Genomic DNA, 15,494 nt, shown 5'->3' on the forward strand with positions numbered 1-15,494 from the left:
GGCGGCTTTGGAGTGGCCCCATGCACAGGTGTGTGGGGGGGAGACCTGGGTCCTCCCCCTCCCCCCCACCCCTCTCGTCTTCTCCTTGGCCTTGCCACCAGGGCCCCTCTTCTGCTGCCTGTCACTCATGTCACCCTTCGCCAGTCTCACACAATCTGAACTGAAAGTGGTGTTTTTTACAAACCTAACTCACTGCACTGTACCCTGAACCAACAGGTGCCCTGACTTCTTTTTAAGAACCCTCCCACCAAAACTTGTTTGTTTGTTTTTTTGGTCCCTAACCTGTCCCTCTTTGGTCCCTAACCTGGCTACAGTTTTTAAAAGGCTACCTTGAGGTGAAGGCAATCTTTGTTATATCCTCCTAGTTAAACTTCTCCTAACTAGATCCTGGGACAACCTGATTTCCTTGCAAACTAGAAATCAGGTGTCCCCTATAACTTGAGAGAAGCTGTGGTTTACCCTATGGAAATCTAAGGATGCACCAGCTTTCATTTGCTGAAAGCAAGATGCACTGCAACCCTAGTCTCTTTAAGAGGGAGCCTGATGTGGCCTAGTAGTCATGCTGCCTTTTATGAGAAACCTAAAATCTTTTTAAATCACCCCTATGTGGCCTACTTGAATTTTGAAAGGAGATAAAGCCCTAAACTGGAGTATTTTTTTAAATTTCAAAAAACACAATCCCGAAAAACACCCTTATTAGTGGGGCAGCCTATTTAGTGGCCCTAGCCAAACCGAAAGCACACTCAGTCTCCAAAAATAGCTCTATAAAAACATGAAAGTGACCCAGCCCACACAGCCCACACACACCCTCACCAACCCCCACACCAACAGGAGGTAATTACAAAAACCCAAAATGTGACAGAAAGAAACTTAACTTTTAACCCATCCACCACCACCACCACCCCCCCACAAAAAAACCCAGCACAATCAGAAAAGGCCAAGCGACTCAACTGTTAAAAAAGTGGCCTTTTCACCAATAAGAAACCTCAGGCCAAATCAGTCAACAACACCCCCCAAAAAAACAGAACCAGGAAAAGGGACAACAGGAGAAGGCCAAGAAATTCAACTGTTAAAAAGTGGCCTTTTCATCAATAAGAAACCTCAGGCCAAATCAGTCAACAACAACACCCCCCCCCCCAAAAAAAAAAAACAGAACCAGGAAAAGGGACAACAGGAGAAGGCCAAGAAACTCAACTGTTAAAAAAGTGGCCTTTTCACCAATAAGAAACCTCAGGCCAAATCAGTCAACAACACCCCCCCCCCCCTAAAACCAGAACCAGGAAAAAGGGGGACAACAGGACAGGAGGATGCAAAACCTGCAGCAATAGAGAATAGATCCAAACAGAAGGCCAACACAAACTCAACTGTTAAAAAAGTGGCCGTTTAAACAATTAAAATTAGGCCAAACAGCACCCCCTCCCCAAGAACCAGAACCAGAAGAGAAACGGAACAGCAGCAGCACAACACAGCAGCAACAAATCAAACACAGAATCCTTTTAAAACAGTAAAAAACTTAACTTTTAACAATACAGGAGCTTTACCAACCCCTCCCCCCCTAAAAAAAACTTCACCCTAACCCCAAGAAATCCAAGCCACCCAAATCAGGAAAAGTAAAAGGACACTGCACTTTTAAAAATCCTTTCACTAAAGTAAGATATGGGCAAATTGACAAAAAACCTCCACCCCAGGCCCCCTCCCCCAGCAGAATCCTCTAACCCTAATCCCAAATAAGCTACCCACCTCCCAAACCTGGATAAGTAAAGGGACTCTGAGTCTTAAAAAGTCCTTTTACCAACTAAAACAAAAACCCCAAGACTGTCTTACCTTAGACATCTTCTCTACTCCAGGCAAGTCTGGTAAGGCTGAGAGAGAGCAGCAGCAGCTGAGGCCAAGGGCCAGCACAGCACAATCTCTCTCACACACCAACACACACCAACACAGCAGCAATGGAGGAGTCCAGCCAGGCAGACTCCTTAAAATAGAGAATAGATCCAAACAGAAGGCCAACACAAACTCAACTGTTAAAAAAGTGGCCTATAGAGGGCAGTTTCCAAAAAAAGCACTGCTCTGTGATTGGCCAGACAACAGTGCTTACTTGAATACCCAAGTAAGCAAATACGGATAAAAGGAAGTACTTCTTCACCCAAAGGGTGATTAACATGTGGAATTCACTGCCACAGGAGGTGGTGGCGTCCACAAGCATAGCCACCTTCAAGAAGGGGTTAGATAAAAATATGGAGCAGAGGTCCATCAGTGGCTATTAGCCACAGTGTGTGTGTGTATGTGTATATATATATATATATATATATATATATATATATATATATATATATTTGGCCGCTGTGTGACACAGAATGTTGGACTGGATGGGCCATTGGCCTGATCTAACATGGCTTCTCTTATGTTCTTATGTTCTTAAAAGATCAAAAGAGCAGCAATGTTGCTGATGGCTGGGGGATCAGCTACACAACAGCCCTGCAAAGCATGCATTTGCAATGCATTTTGCAAATGCATGCTTTGGATTGGCTGCTGGGGCTCCTCTTCCCCCTCCCCCCCTCCCTGATCCCAGGGAGGCTATAGGAGAAAAGTGGCCTACCAAATGCTGGAAAGGAGGCAAGCAGCTCTCCTGAGGCTGCAGAAGCCCCTTTCCCACCTTTTCCATGGATTTCCGTATACTTCTGAATATCTATACAGAAGTATACAGGGAGCCATACTCAGCTCCCGCATAATGGGCCCCAGTTGGATTCGGCTGTATGCGATTCCATATACAGCCGAATCAGGGGTGATTTGGCGGTTGATTCAGTTCGGCCAAACCAAATGCACACCCCTACTCTTGAGTCTTGAACACAATTCAGAAACTTTAGCTACTGCTAATGCCACAGCAAGATTAGCTTAGTGGAGTTTTTATACTGAAAATTCACAAGAACTTTGTATGTTTCCAGGTTAAATTCAAGATGGATTTCATCCTTCAGTATTTTAGTCCTGGGTATCTTAGACAGCTGCTGTGTCTAAAATATAGGGATCCCAGCCCCCCCCTTCCAATCCAAGTGGAGGACCCCTGATTTAGGAAGGACTTTCCTGCCACTGGCCACCTGGCTAGTGGGGGGAAATACAACCCCAAATGACATTTTTGGACCACTTCTGGAAGTGGCCCCAAAATCTGGAAGTGCTGCTCCTGAAGCAGTCATTTGAGTTGCCGCCTTTCACTGAGAAGGCTTGCAGCATATTTAGGCTAGTAGCCTAAACCAGCTTCAAGCCTTTTCAGCAATCAGTTTCACACCTCTTCCTCCTAGTTAGAAGTGGGGGGGGGGGGAGTGAAATGACTGGCAGCCATTTGAGTGGTCCCTTTTGCTTCCTCCTAGCGAAAGGGACCACTTAATGGCTGCGCCGCACTTCCAGTTTTTTGAGACACTGATTTTGCCAGAAGTGATCTAAAGATGCCATTTGGGGGGGTGGGACATACATCTGACAAAGAGAGCTGTGTTTCTCAAAAGCTTATGCTACAATAAAATGTGTTAGTCTAAAAGGTGCTACTGGACTGTTGACTATTCTGCAGAGGGAGAGAGAGTTCTAATACCCTTAGCAAGGATCAGATGCTTAGATACTTACTGTGGTAGAGATTACTAAATGATCTACAGATGAGTAAGACTAGGCTACCCAGGTATGATCACTTTCAAATTTACTAAGAGCTATTTATTAATGTCATTATAGTAACGTATAGCTTTTTTTCTAAGGAAATGTGCTTAGGATCTCAGCCAGGCATTCTTATAAGATCAGCTGCTCTCATTTAACTTTACACTTGCAAATATGTGCATAGCCCATTCTCCTCATATTAGGCCACTGCAGTTCAGGGCAAGATCTGATAACCATTTCCCATTGGTACCATAATATGCATAGCAGCATATCTACCTGACATTACACTGATATAGCAGTCAGAATACCCAGTCATACTAAGCACATCTTTTTGCTGACACAGTAAATCTTAGGATAAATCTTAAGACCACTGCTTCTGCTGCCCGCGTTTTTGTTGCCAATATAGTAGCACCTGTATATCTACTGACATTAATAGGATAAACAGACACACAAGCATACATTGCTTATCTTGGTTTTATAACACCAAGTCATTGGCAATCCTGTCTTTGAGCTACACGTTGTTTACTGAACAGTGGCTGAACTGGCATGTCATACAAAAATAACCATTATACTGAGTGATAAAACAGAACATATATCCCGCTTCGGCGGGGGAGGGCGGGATATAAAAATAAAGTTGTTGTTATTATTATTATTATTATTATTATTATTATTATTAACATAAAGATCAATATTCTAATAATATATAATAATAAGCATGTTGTTCTTTCTTTATATTCTATTTTGTAATGCAGCCCTATGTTTGGGTTCCACCAAGCTCAATAGAAATTATCTTTAACACACTCTGGACAATACATGACCAACATATTTAAGTTGAATAACAGTTTCAGGCTATGTTCCAAGCATAGGTAAGCACTCTAGATGAGACCAAGGTTTGTTCCTATGCATCGCTGCATGAATACTCTCTGGTCCAACATGCAGGAAGTCCTAGGTTCCATCCCTGACATCCTTGCAAAAAAAGAGTCTTGAGTAGCAGCACTGGGAAACCTCTTTTGAAATTTTGGAGAACTGCTGCTAGTCAGAGTAGATGATGATGCCAGCTAGTCTAATGGTCAGGCTTACTATAAAGCAGCTTCACATGGTATAAAAATGTCAGTGTATTTCCCCTTACTCATCTATTTTCCCTTTTGCTAGGTTTAAGAGACCTCATCAGCAATTCACATGATTTTGTCTTATGGGCCATGTCATATCGGTATCCTTTTGAACATGTCATTCTGCTTCTTGAACCGAAGCTCATGGAACTGAAGACAGAAGAGCAAATGAGAATGTACCAGTGTTGAGTAGAACACTGCCAATATTTCCTGAATCTTGGAAATATTTTTACAAAAAAGGAAGAAAAGCAGACAATGTCCCTTTAATGCTATCTGCGAAATCCTTTACTGTGTGTGTGTGGTTTCATTATGTTAATAATCATTATGTTTTACTGTCAAACAGTCCTTTTGAAAGTTAGTCAGACAAATACTGGAGCCCTTCCAGAAAGCTTCCTTTCCAGCTGAGTCTTTTCTCACACAGACAATTATATGTGGTTGGGGTAGGTATTTTTTAAGCTAGATAACGGAATATATATTAGCTCTGTGAATACATACAATACTGATTACACTACAGCTCTATCCCCACCCACCACCCCAAAGCCCTATTATCCAGGGCACACACCATTATTACTGTTAACCTCCACCCAAGCTCTTAAAGCATGCGATTTCTGTAATGCAAAGCTCAAAATATTCTTTGTTGATGCAGCAGCCAGAACCATATCCCTTGCTTCCTTTTGCAGATTATAGGAATAACTCATGATAATGAATTTAGATGATATTCAGTCAGACTATACTGATTAATTCATTCAGTGGCCTTGATGTTATAGGAGATGAGCAAAGGGACCAAGGGTAAATCCAGTTGACTTGGTGTTAAAGTTAACATTAACAACAGGAACAGCAAGCTCCCAGCGTTCAACTGTCACTGACCCTTCAACATGACTCAAAAGCACTGTGATTCCCATATTTCCCCTGTTAAAGCAAATACAAGTCTGAACAGTAGCGTGTGGTTGGTTTTAAGCATGCCCTGTGCTGGGTGGTCTGGGGACTTATCCTACTTCCTATCTCATTTGCCTGCAAACGCCTTCACCTTGTCAGGGCCAATAATTATCCAGCCGGTGATGCTCAGAGCTGCCATTCCTTAAGATTGGATTAGATTGAAGAGGCTGAGGTTTGGTTCCTCTGTGCATTTTCTCAGTCAGTTAGTGTATACACTGGGGGCCTAGCGAGGCCTACAGCAGAGCTACACTAACTTTCTCTCCCCTTCCTTATTATGGAGCTTAATAACAGCAGGCAGTGTATTAATATGTAAGAGATCAAGAGATTATTGATTAGAATCACTTGCCTAATATCCCCTGTCTGTCATGTAGTTCAGCAGCCCTTTCATGATTTTTTGTGTCAGTCCATTTAAATATTCATGACAGAGTTGCTTTGTACCTCCACGGCTGAATTTCTAATTAATCTGTCAAAAGAAATACAATTTGCCCCTAAGCCTTATTATTATAAGGGTCAGCTGAAACAGAGATGGCCTGGCTAGGCCTAAGGGGTAATTAATTATAACAATGCAGTGTTTACCTTGGTTGGTACCTGCGGCCTAAATGAGTGCTAAATTAGACTCAAACCACTTCAGTCTGTGTTTGAAGCACCCTGATATGCCAGAGTAAATCATAATGATTGGGAGGAGAGAGTGGAGAGCCGCTACTGTGTAACAACATAATCAGCAATTATAGTTGGGAAATGGGGAGAAGGGGGAATTTTATCTCATTAGAAAAGCCCAAGTAGAAAGTTTTTTTTTCCCTGTCACCAGCTCTTTTCTTTAGAATTCAAATGATCCCACTCTAAAGGTGAGGGATCTCAAATTTAATTCCAGTGCAGAAAGCCGGCCTAATTAGTGGTATACTTTGGCTAAAATATGAATGACATTTGCTCCAGCTACCAGCGGCCTATTAATAGAGGGTGTCAGAGTGAAACATTAAGTGTATCATTCTTCTGTCAATTTATTTCTGTCATTATTGTTTCTTTATTTCTTCTGCCACATTATGGTCACTAATTTCTTCTCACTTTTATGAGATTCTTAATGTGGGCCTTTAATGAACTCCAAAAACTCAACCACAACTCTGAAATTAAAATACTAGTCTCCTGTCAGTGTGACGCGGCAGAGTAAAACTTGAATAGTATCATTCTTCTGTCAATTTATTTCTGTCATGATTTTTCTTTATACCCTGCCACATTATGCCCACTAGTTTAATTCCATTTTTATGTGACTTGTTAATGTGAATTTTAGGTGGCTTTTAATCACCTCCAAATTTGTAGAATATCACAATAAATCATAACTGTATCCCCTCTTATGACAATTTATTTCTGTCATTATTTTTTATTTCTCCTGCCTTATTACAACTCCTAGTTTCATCTCCTCCTCTGTGACCTTTACATTGTTGCATTTTAAAAAGAAGCACATTGAAAGTTTGCTCTTTGGAGTAACAAAAAAGCAAAGACATTTAATAAGTTTTCTCTTTAATCAGACAATTACAAGTGTTTGCTATTACAAGTGTTTGCCTGCTGTCTCTCTGCATCACAACTTTCCAGTCTATTTGCCTTGAAACACCGTAAAACACTTGGAAAAGAAACAGTTGCTTGAAAACCAGAGACATAGATGAGTTTGTTTTGTAAAACTAAATACAGGTTGCTCAAAACCTTTCTTCATTTTCAGAATACTAAATGTAAAGAAAAGACTGATATTATGAGACAGCTTTTAAATAAATGAAGTTTCATTGAATATATTGATTAGACCCTATCTAATTCATCTTTTTAATGAAAGGATGCAATTAATTAACATTGGTGAATGATGTTACTGATGATCTTTGAAGGACATACTAGGAATATACTACATACAAGGAATATCTTGTAAAAACTGGCACAGATAGTAGAGGAAGTATGTTTCCTAGTTCCCTTATCATAGCATGACAGTTTTTTTAAAAAATGATTGTATCAGTATTAGGATGATGCCAACATTGTATTAGGTTATCTGTTCTAGATATTATATTTGCCATGGAGGTTGGTATCTCTATAGCAAACACTGTTCCACTTGCCACAATATAATGTAGAAGAAGATACATAGAAAAATTCACTGCACAATGGCACTGTCTCACATGGGTTATAAAACTGTCTCATTAGGGTTATAAAACTGAGTCCCACAACCAAAAAGGAGACAAGGGGAGAATAGGAGGTGTCCCTTCTAAGAAAGCATGAGGTCTGAGAAAATCCAGAAGTGGCATCACACCTCCCTAGAAATTGGTGTAAACTATATGGTAATACTGGTTTCCATTCCCCCCCCCCGCCCCGGAAGTGACTCAGACCTCTTTAGGAATTGCCAAAAATTCTATGGGCTTACCATAGACTTTTTGCCAATTTCTAGGGAGGTGTGATATCTCTTCCAGGTTTACCTGGATGGCAACCGCATTTCTTTTTTTAATTCACCCAACATATAGAAACCCTATAACCATGTACATATGAAATTGCCATGCAACCCTGGGCTGACTGACACTTTAGATTCTTTATACAGTTTAAAAAGTGAAATATTATTTGACTGTAAGTCATGAAACAGATCAAAACGTAATAGAAAATCCATTATCTGTATCTCAGACAACATTGGTATTTTTAAATGGTTTCTATAAAATTAGGAAGCTGCTTTGTCTGTTTCTCCTGTTTCATGCTCAGTTAGGCCATCCTTGTTTGCAATGTTTCATCCTCATCATCTTGTACCATTTACACAGGCCAGTATTCATATCAAAACTTGTATTTAACAGCTCTTCTGTAGGAACAATTTGTGATGTTCGTATCCAAAATATTCAATAGTGTCCATTATTATCAATTAAAATTAAACAATGGTCTTAAATGGTTAATAGCATACTTACTACAGAAACCCACAGACATTTTAATTTTAAAGCTTCCAGATGCCACAGCCACAAATAGTAAACTATTATGAGTAGTGGAAGTACATTAGAATTCCATGTTCTTACAAACTTTTCTGGTGTTTGGCTGTATTCTGTAAACCGGGGGTGTCAAACTCATTTGTTATGAGGGCTGGATCTGACATAAATGAGACCTTGCTGGGCTGAGCCATGTTGTGCGGGGCCATATGTATACCTATTTAAGATTAGGTAGCAGAAATATAAACTTTATTTAAAAAACACATACACAAACACAATTATATATAGATGCAAAGAAAGCACCTTTAAGACCAATGAGTGCTAATGTTTTAAGGATATTTTATTTTAAGTTTTCTAATATATATATTAGAAAGGTGCTTTCTTTGCATCTCTCCCATGGGATCCAGTGAACTGGGCAAAGGAAGCTCTGGCTCTTTCCATCCTTCCCCAGGGAGCCAGGAGGGGGAGGAGCCTCAGTCAATAGGCTTGGCTCAGTAGCTCTGCTGTGCAATTGAGAGAGCCTGGCAAAGCAAGCTGTCCCTCCCCCCTTCCTCCCCAAGGGAGGAGCCTCATGCCATGGAGAAAACAGAGACTTTGCACTGTAGCGCCGATGTGATTGAGCAAGCCTTACAAAGCAAGCTGTTATGCAGAAGGAAGCAAGAGAGAGGGAGAAGGAAGCAGATGACAGCCAGTTGCTCAGGGGCCTGATAGGAGCCCTCTGAAAGCCCGATTTGACCTCTAGGCCGCATGTTTGACCCCTGCAAAACCATGGGATAAGAAAGCCTAGGATTATAGCGTAACTATAGCCAAATTCTGCAAGGGAAAAGTTATTTTTCATATTATTGTATGTTATGTTGTTAATATAGATGTAAAAAGTTGTTTCGATTCAAATTAATATACAAAATTCAGCTATCCCCTCAGCTGACCTTGGCCCTTACTGCCACCTACAGTATTGTATGACAGAATTAATAGTACATAGTTCTAAAGGGTAGCTGCCTAGTGCCCTCTTGGTCTCCTGGCTCACAGTATGCCAAGGCCAAAGCTCCACCATCTCTCCACTTAACACCTCAAATCTACTTTTGAACCTATTTGACCCTCTTTCTTCAATCAGTTTCTTAAATGTCCAGGAAGGACAGGGGAAGAACACTCTGTGTGCATTCACACTACACTAAATAATGTGTTTTGCAACTGAATATTTACTGTGTAAGATTAGCAAAAATCCAGTTACAAAATGCATTATTTAGTGTAGTGTGAATGCACCCTATGTCTTCCCTTAATTCCCTTTTGCAGGCCTTAAAGGCAGTGTGTTCATTTTATACTGCAACCTTATTTGGCTATTCATTTCTCGAGTTCCTGTTTTTACTCTTGTCTTCAGGTCTCTGTCTTCTTCACTTAGGTTCTGATGTTAACATGCACTACTATTATATTATCTGTTCTTTTAGTCATTTTGCCTGTCCTGTAGCTGTCCTGTATCCTTGTATCTTCCAGTTCCTCATCCCCACCTATCCACCCTCTTCCTACTGTCCCTATGAAGTTTTAATCTCATCTAAACTGAACTCCATTTGCCCTTTCAGTAGCTTCTTACCATTTTCTGGTTGTTCTTTGAGAAGTTGAAATGTTCATGAACATTCTGTGACATCACACCAACTCTGCCAATGGCTGTCAAAGACTTTATTGTAATAAAATGATTTATATATTACCATATAGATTACAGTCCGTATCTAGCATACTGCAATGTTATCATTTCATTACTACATCCAGTAATAATGTGGGTGGCTCAGGCTAATCATGAGAGAAATAAAATCAGGCAATCCACAAGACAGGAGTTTCTACATACCCAGGAAACAACCAGGGCTGAAAAGTGGCACCTGTTCTGGATAGGTCTGCACTGCTCTTGAAGGAACAGGTCCATAGTTAAGGAGTGCTTTTGGACTAGGCTTACTGCTGGATAAGCAGGAGGCTGCTGTGGCCAGGAGTGTCATTTATCACCTTCAGATAGTTAGCCTGTCTTGGGCAAAAAAGATTAGGCCACTGTGATGCACACCCTGATTATATCTAGATTAGATTGCAGCAATGCATTCTACATGGGGCTGCCTTTAAAAGTGTTCATAAACTTTTGTTGGTGCAGAACACTGCAGGAAGTAAGCCATAAGGACCATATCATTTCAGCCTGGGCCCATTCATACTGCTTCCAAATATTTCTGGACACAATTAAAAGTGTTGATGTTGACCTTCAAATCCCTTTATGGTTTGAAACCAGCATACCTGAAGGACCTTCTACTCCCTTGTGAAGTTCCCTGCATCCTGGGGTGGTATCCCCATGGCCTGCCACATTACCAAAGGAGAGTATGGCTCCCAATGGCCTCAGAATTAGGACGAGGGGTTCTGGCAACCTGGTCCTCCTCCTTCCCTGGATTGGCTCCCTCCCTCCCTCTCAGTCTCTATTCAGAGAGCAGCCTGTGCACCCTCCCTGGCCATGTATGAAAGCATCCTTTTAATAGGCTTCCTGGATCTGCCACATCTGGCCCACCTAATCCATGCCACATTCTTCCCAGAAAGATATAATGACAGAGAGAGTGATCATCTTCATTTCACAGCCTTGCCAGCTTCTCCCCTCCAGGCTACCTCCCTATGACTCCTATGTATGGTTATGGCCTGTCCAGTCAGTCCCTATCACTTTCGGTGCTCTGCCTGGAAACTGGGACCCACCCTCAGCCAGTTCCTTCACCTCTTGCCCCACTGTACCCAGGGCAGTGGAACCCTCTTGTCCCATCCTAGGCATGGTGGACTTCCTCTTCCCAGCTTGGCCCTCACTAGGCCAGCTTCTAGATTCCAAGGTCTTACAATTCCTTGCTGATGACATTCCTAGCAATCATAGCTGCCATCCCCAATCACCTGAAGTCTTCATTACCAGCCCTCCTGGCTCTTCCTGGCATCAGCAATTGGGACACAGTTCCCTGTCTGCAGCCCAATCATCCATGGACCTCAGATTTCCAGAATGGGGTGATTTGGGCCTCCCTTTGATATCAGCTACATTGTATTGGGGGCTGGAGAACACTCCCAGCATTCCTTATGAACTAACCCAACCTCTGTGGTCATTTTCCAAGGCCCTGAGCCTGAGATCAGACAAGTGGAAACCCAGGAGAGGGTTTCTCAGTTGTGGCAGTAAAATTCTGGGGCTCTCTCCCCAAGGAGAATCATATGTTCTCTTCTGTTGTTGCCTTCCATCATTGGGTGAAGACATTCTTATTTCATCTGGTATTCCCTCAGTTGGTGATTCCTCCATCCTGCCCTGTTTTAATTGTTGTTCAGATGTTTTTGTATGTGTAGTTTATGTCTGCCTTGGTGGCTCATTGCTGAATTTGCCATTTGCAGGTTGGCAGCTACAGAAGACCCTGTTCTGATTAACAAAGTTATTGTGGCAGCTGTAGGTGGCAGCTGTTGTGGCTGTAGGGGGAGAAGCAGTCTTCCAGATATGAAAGCAAAAGGCCATGAAGGGCTTTGTATAGGATAGCTAATACCTTAAATTGAGCCCAGTAAATGATGGGCAGCCAATCCCCACTTGGGCGAGCCAAACCTGGGAGGGACTGTGATACAGAACTCAAACACAAAAAGCCAACAGGCGGTCACAATCACTGTTCACTAAAACATAGATCTCTTCAAAAAGTATACAACAAAGTCTTTATGTGTCACCTTATACAATATTATAACTAACATATATAACTATTACAGCCATGAATGCTCTTATACAATCAGAGTACATGGAGGGAAGGACTACAGGTCTATGAGTTCATTGAACTTATGAACATATGAAGCTGCCTTATACTGAATCAGACCCTTGGTCCATCAAAGTCAGTATTGTCTTCTCAGACTGGCAGCGGCTCTCCAGGGTCTCAAGCTGAGGTTTTTCACACCTATTTGCCTGGACCCTTTTTTGGAGATGCCAGGGATTGAACCTGGGACCTTCTGCTTCCCAAGCAGATGCTCTACCACTGAGCCACCGTCCCTCCCCTTTTCTGTAATTATATTTAATCCCATATAAATGTAGTCATTGATGATGACTACAGAACATCCTTGCCTTATTCCCTTGGATTATTATTAAAAGACTTTGGACTTTAAACATCATTATAGAGATCTTCAATCCATATATGGCACATATAGCAACAGGTACTCTGGTTGCATAAGAACATTCATGGTTGTAATAGTTGTATATGTTAGTTATATTGTATAAGGTGACACATAATGTTTTAGTGAATAGTGATTGTGACAGCCTGTTGGGTTTTTGTGTTTGAATCCCCAGTTGGGGGCAGGAGATCCCCTGCTTCAGGGTCATCAGAAAGTGGGGGAGGGAGGAAATGTCAGCTGGGCACTCCATTATACCCTATGGAGACCAGTTCCCATAGGGTATAATGGAAAATTGATCCATGTGTATGTGGGGCTCTGTGGGAGCTGTTTTTTGAGGTAGAGGCACCAAGTTTTTGCATAGCATCCAGTGCCTCTTCTCAAAACATCTCCAAACTTTCAAAAAGATTGGGCCAGGGGATCCAATTCTATGAGCCCAAAAAGAAAATCCTCCTATCCTTCATTATTCCAAGTGGAGGAAAGGAATTTAAAAGGCGTACGGTCCCTTTAAATGTGATTGCCAGAACTCCCTTTGAAGTTTATCATGTTTGCCATACCCATACTCCCAGCTCCACCCCCAATGTCTCCTGGCTCCACCCCCAAAGTCCTCAAATACTTATTGAGTTGGACCTGGCAACCCTAGCAGCCAGTGAAATGCCTGCAGGATGGAAATAATATACATGCTCCATAATAGCTGAGCTTCAGCATTCTACACCAGCTGGAGTTTCCCAATTGATTTTGAGGGGGAGACCAATGTACTGTGTTTGATAGTAGTCTAGTGCAGTGTTTCTCAACCTTTTCCCAACTGTGGCCCCCTTCCGACCTTGTTTCCTTCCTGTGGCCCCCCAGTCCTACCAGTATAAAGGTAGCTATTTTATATGCCAATAAAGGTGTTGTCCTTGAAGGTAGCTATTTCAATGTTTTGTTTATAAATAGCCAAGGAACAAATAAGCATAAACAGCCACACAAAATGCACATGTGCAGTTCTTATTAGGAAACTGAAATTTCACGTATGTTTGCAACTACAAACTAATAAGGAAGATCATTTCTCAGAAATAAAACAGTGTCAGAACATCTGAATAAACACAAATGAAAAATTGTGTCTGATCCCAACAGATCTTTACAATGAGAAGCAACTGAACATGGCAGCCATGAAAGGAATGGCAAAAACAATGGCTAAAAATACCTGAAGATTATGTACAGAACTCTTGCATGCAGCAACGTACCTCTTTTCACAGTAATGCTTGTGTAACCCTAATTTAATTAAAAGAGGGATACCAAAGAAAACTTTTCTTTTCAGTTAAGAACTAAGGGAGGTCAAGTCTTTGACAATGTGATCCCACCTAGATTAACATGTAACAGTTCAGACCTGCTGTGTTCAACCATACCAAAGGCTCAGTCCTTTCCGCCTTCTACAGTCAGGGCTGCCAAGCCTCCAGTCCATGCAGGGGTTCCCCTGCCCGGGAGGTTCCCAACCTACCAACCCACATTGGGCCGGTGGGGGGAACCTCCTCCTACATTGCTAGTGTGATGATGTCACCTGGAAATGATGCCATTGCAACAGCGACACTGCATGATAGCCAATCTATACGTTTCTAGGAAAACTCTATGGTTTTCCCGGATGCTCTAGCCATTTGGAAGGAAAAACTCTATGGTACAATAGGTACCATAGAGTTTTTTCCTCCCAAATGGCTAGAGGGCCCTGGAAAAACCATAGAGTTTTCCCGGAAATGCCTAGAGCACCCGCACAATGCATTCCTGGCATGATGATGTCACTTTCAGGGTCGGCAGGTTAAGAACCTCCTGGGTGGAGGAGGCAGGGCACCTGGCAACACTATCTATAGTCCCTTGAAAGTGAACACACTTGCAGCTGCCTTGATCTGTCTGTTCCTCCTTTCAAGAGTTCCATGTAGCCCTGGCTTATGAATACATGCTTTTATAATAAAGCTGGAGGGCAGTTCAGGCCCTCCAATAACTCTCAGAAGATTCATATAATATCCATTACAAACATTCACAACAACAATTAAAATACAAACTGATACCCAATTAACGTAAGTATAAGGAATTCTCATACCTAGACTATCAAATATGTAGGTTTATAACAAAAGCTGGAGTCCTTTAGGCCTCCCAATAACTCTGGGAAAATTGAGTTTTTTCTTCCTTATATGGAATACCCCTGTTCTTTAGCTCCCCTAGTGGACTCAGGGTTACACTTGAATGAAGAAACAGTACCCCACACACTATCTTTTCTGTTTTCTTTTCTCAGTCACTTTTCTCTGTTTTCTTCACTTCTCACTCCCCTCTGTGGCCCCCTAGTCTCATGCCATGCCCCTCCCCCATTTATGCAATTTTGACCTGGGGTCGCCTTAGAATATCCTGGGCTCCCCTGGGCGGCCATATGGCCCCAGGTTGAGAACCACTGGCCTAGTCTCAATGTTACTGTAGCACGGATCCAAATCAAGTTTAGGGACCATCTTTTTGGCTACACTGGATTAATTTTGTTTCACCAGTAATAAAGTTGGGTCCTGTATAACCCCAAGGCTATTAACTGAGTCAGCAAGGGTCAGCTAAACTTCATCAAAAGTGAGGAGCACAATTTGGTAGTTATGATATTGGTCTTAGAGTTGGGGGTATAAATGTGGTGGAAGAAAGGGAATATTTGGAAGTGCTTGCAGCTACAAAAGGCTGAATCAACCTGCAGTTGGCCAGATATCACTCTTTGAATTTAGCTCTGTTTCAAGGAGCCAATACTCAGATGGTTGAG

The sequence above is a fragment of the Heteronotia binoei genome, chromosome 6 (assembly GCF_032191835.1).
Source record: "Heteronotia binoei isolate CCM8104 ecotype False Entrance Well chromosome 6, APGP_CSIRO_Hbin_v1, whole genome shotgun sequence".
In the NCBI taxonomy this organism is placed as follows: domain Eukaryota; kingdom Metazoa; phylum Chordata; class Lepidosauria; order Squamata; family Gekkonidae; genus Heteronotia; species Heteronotia binoei.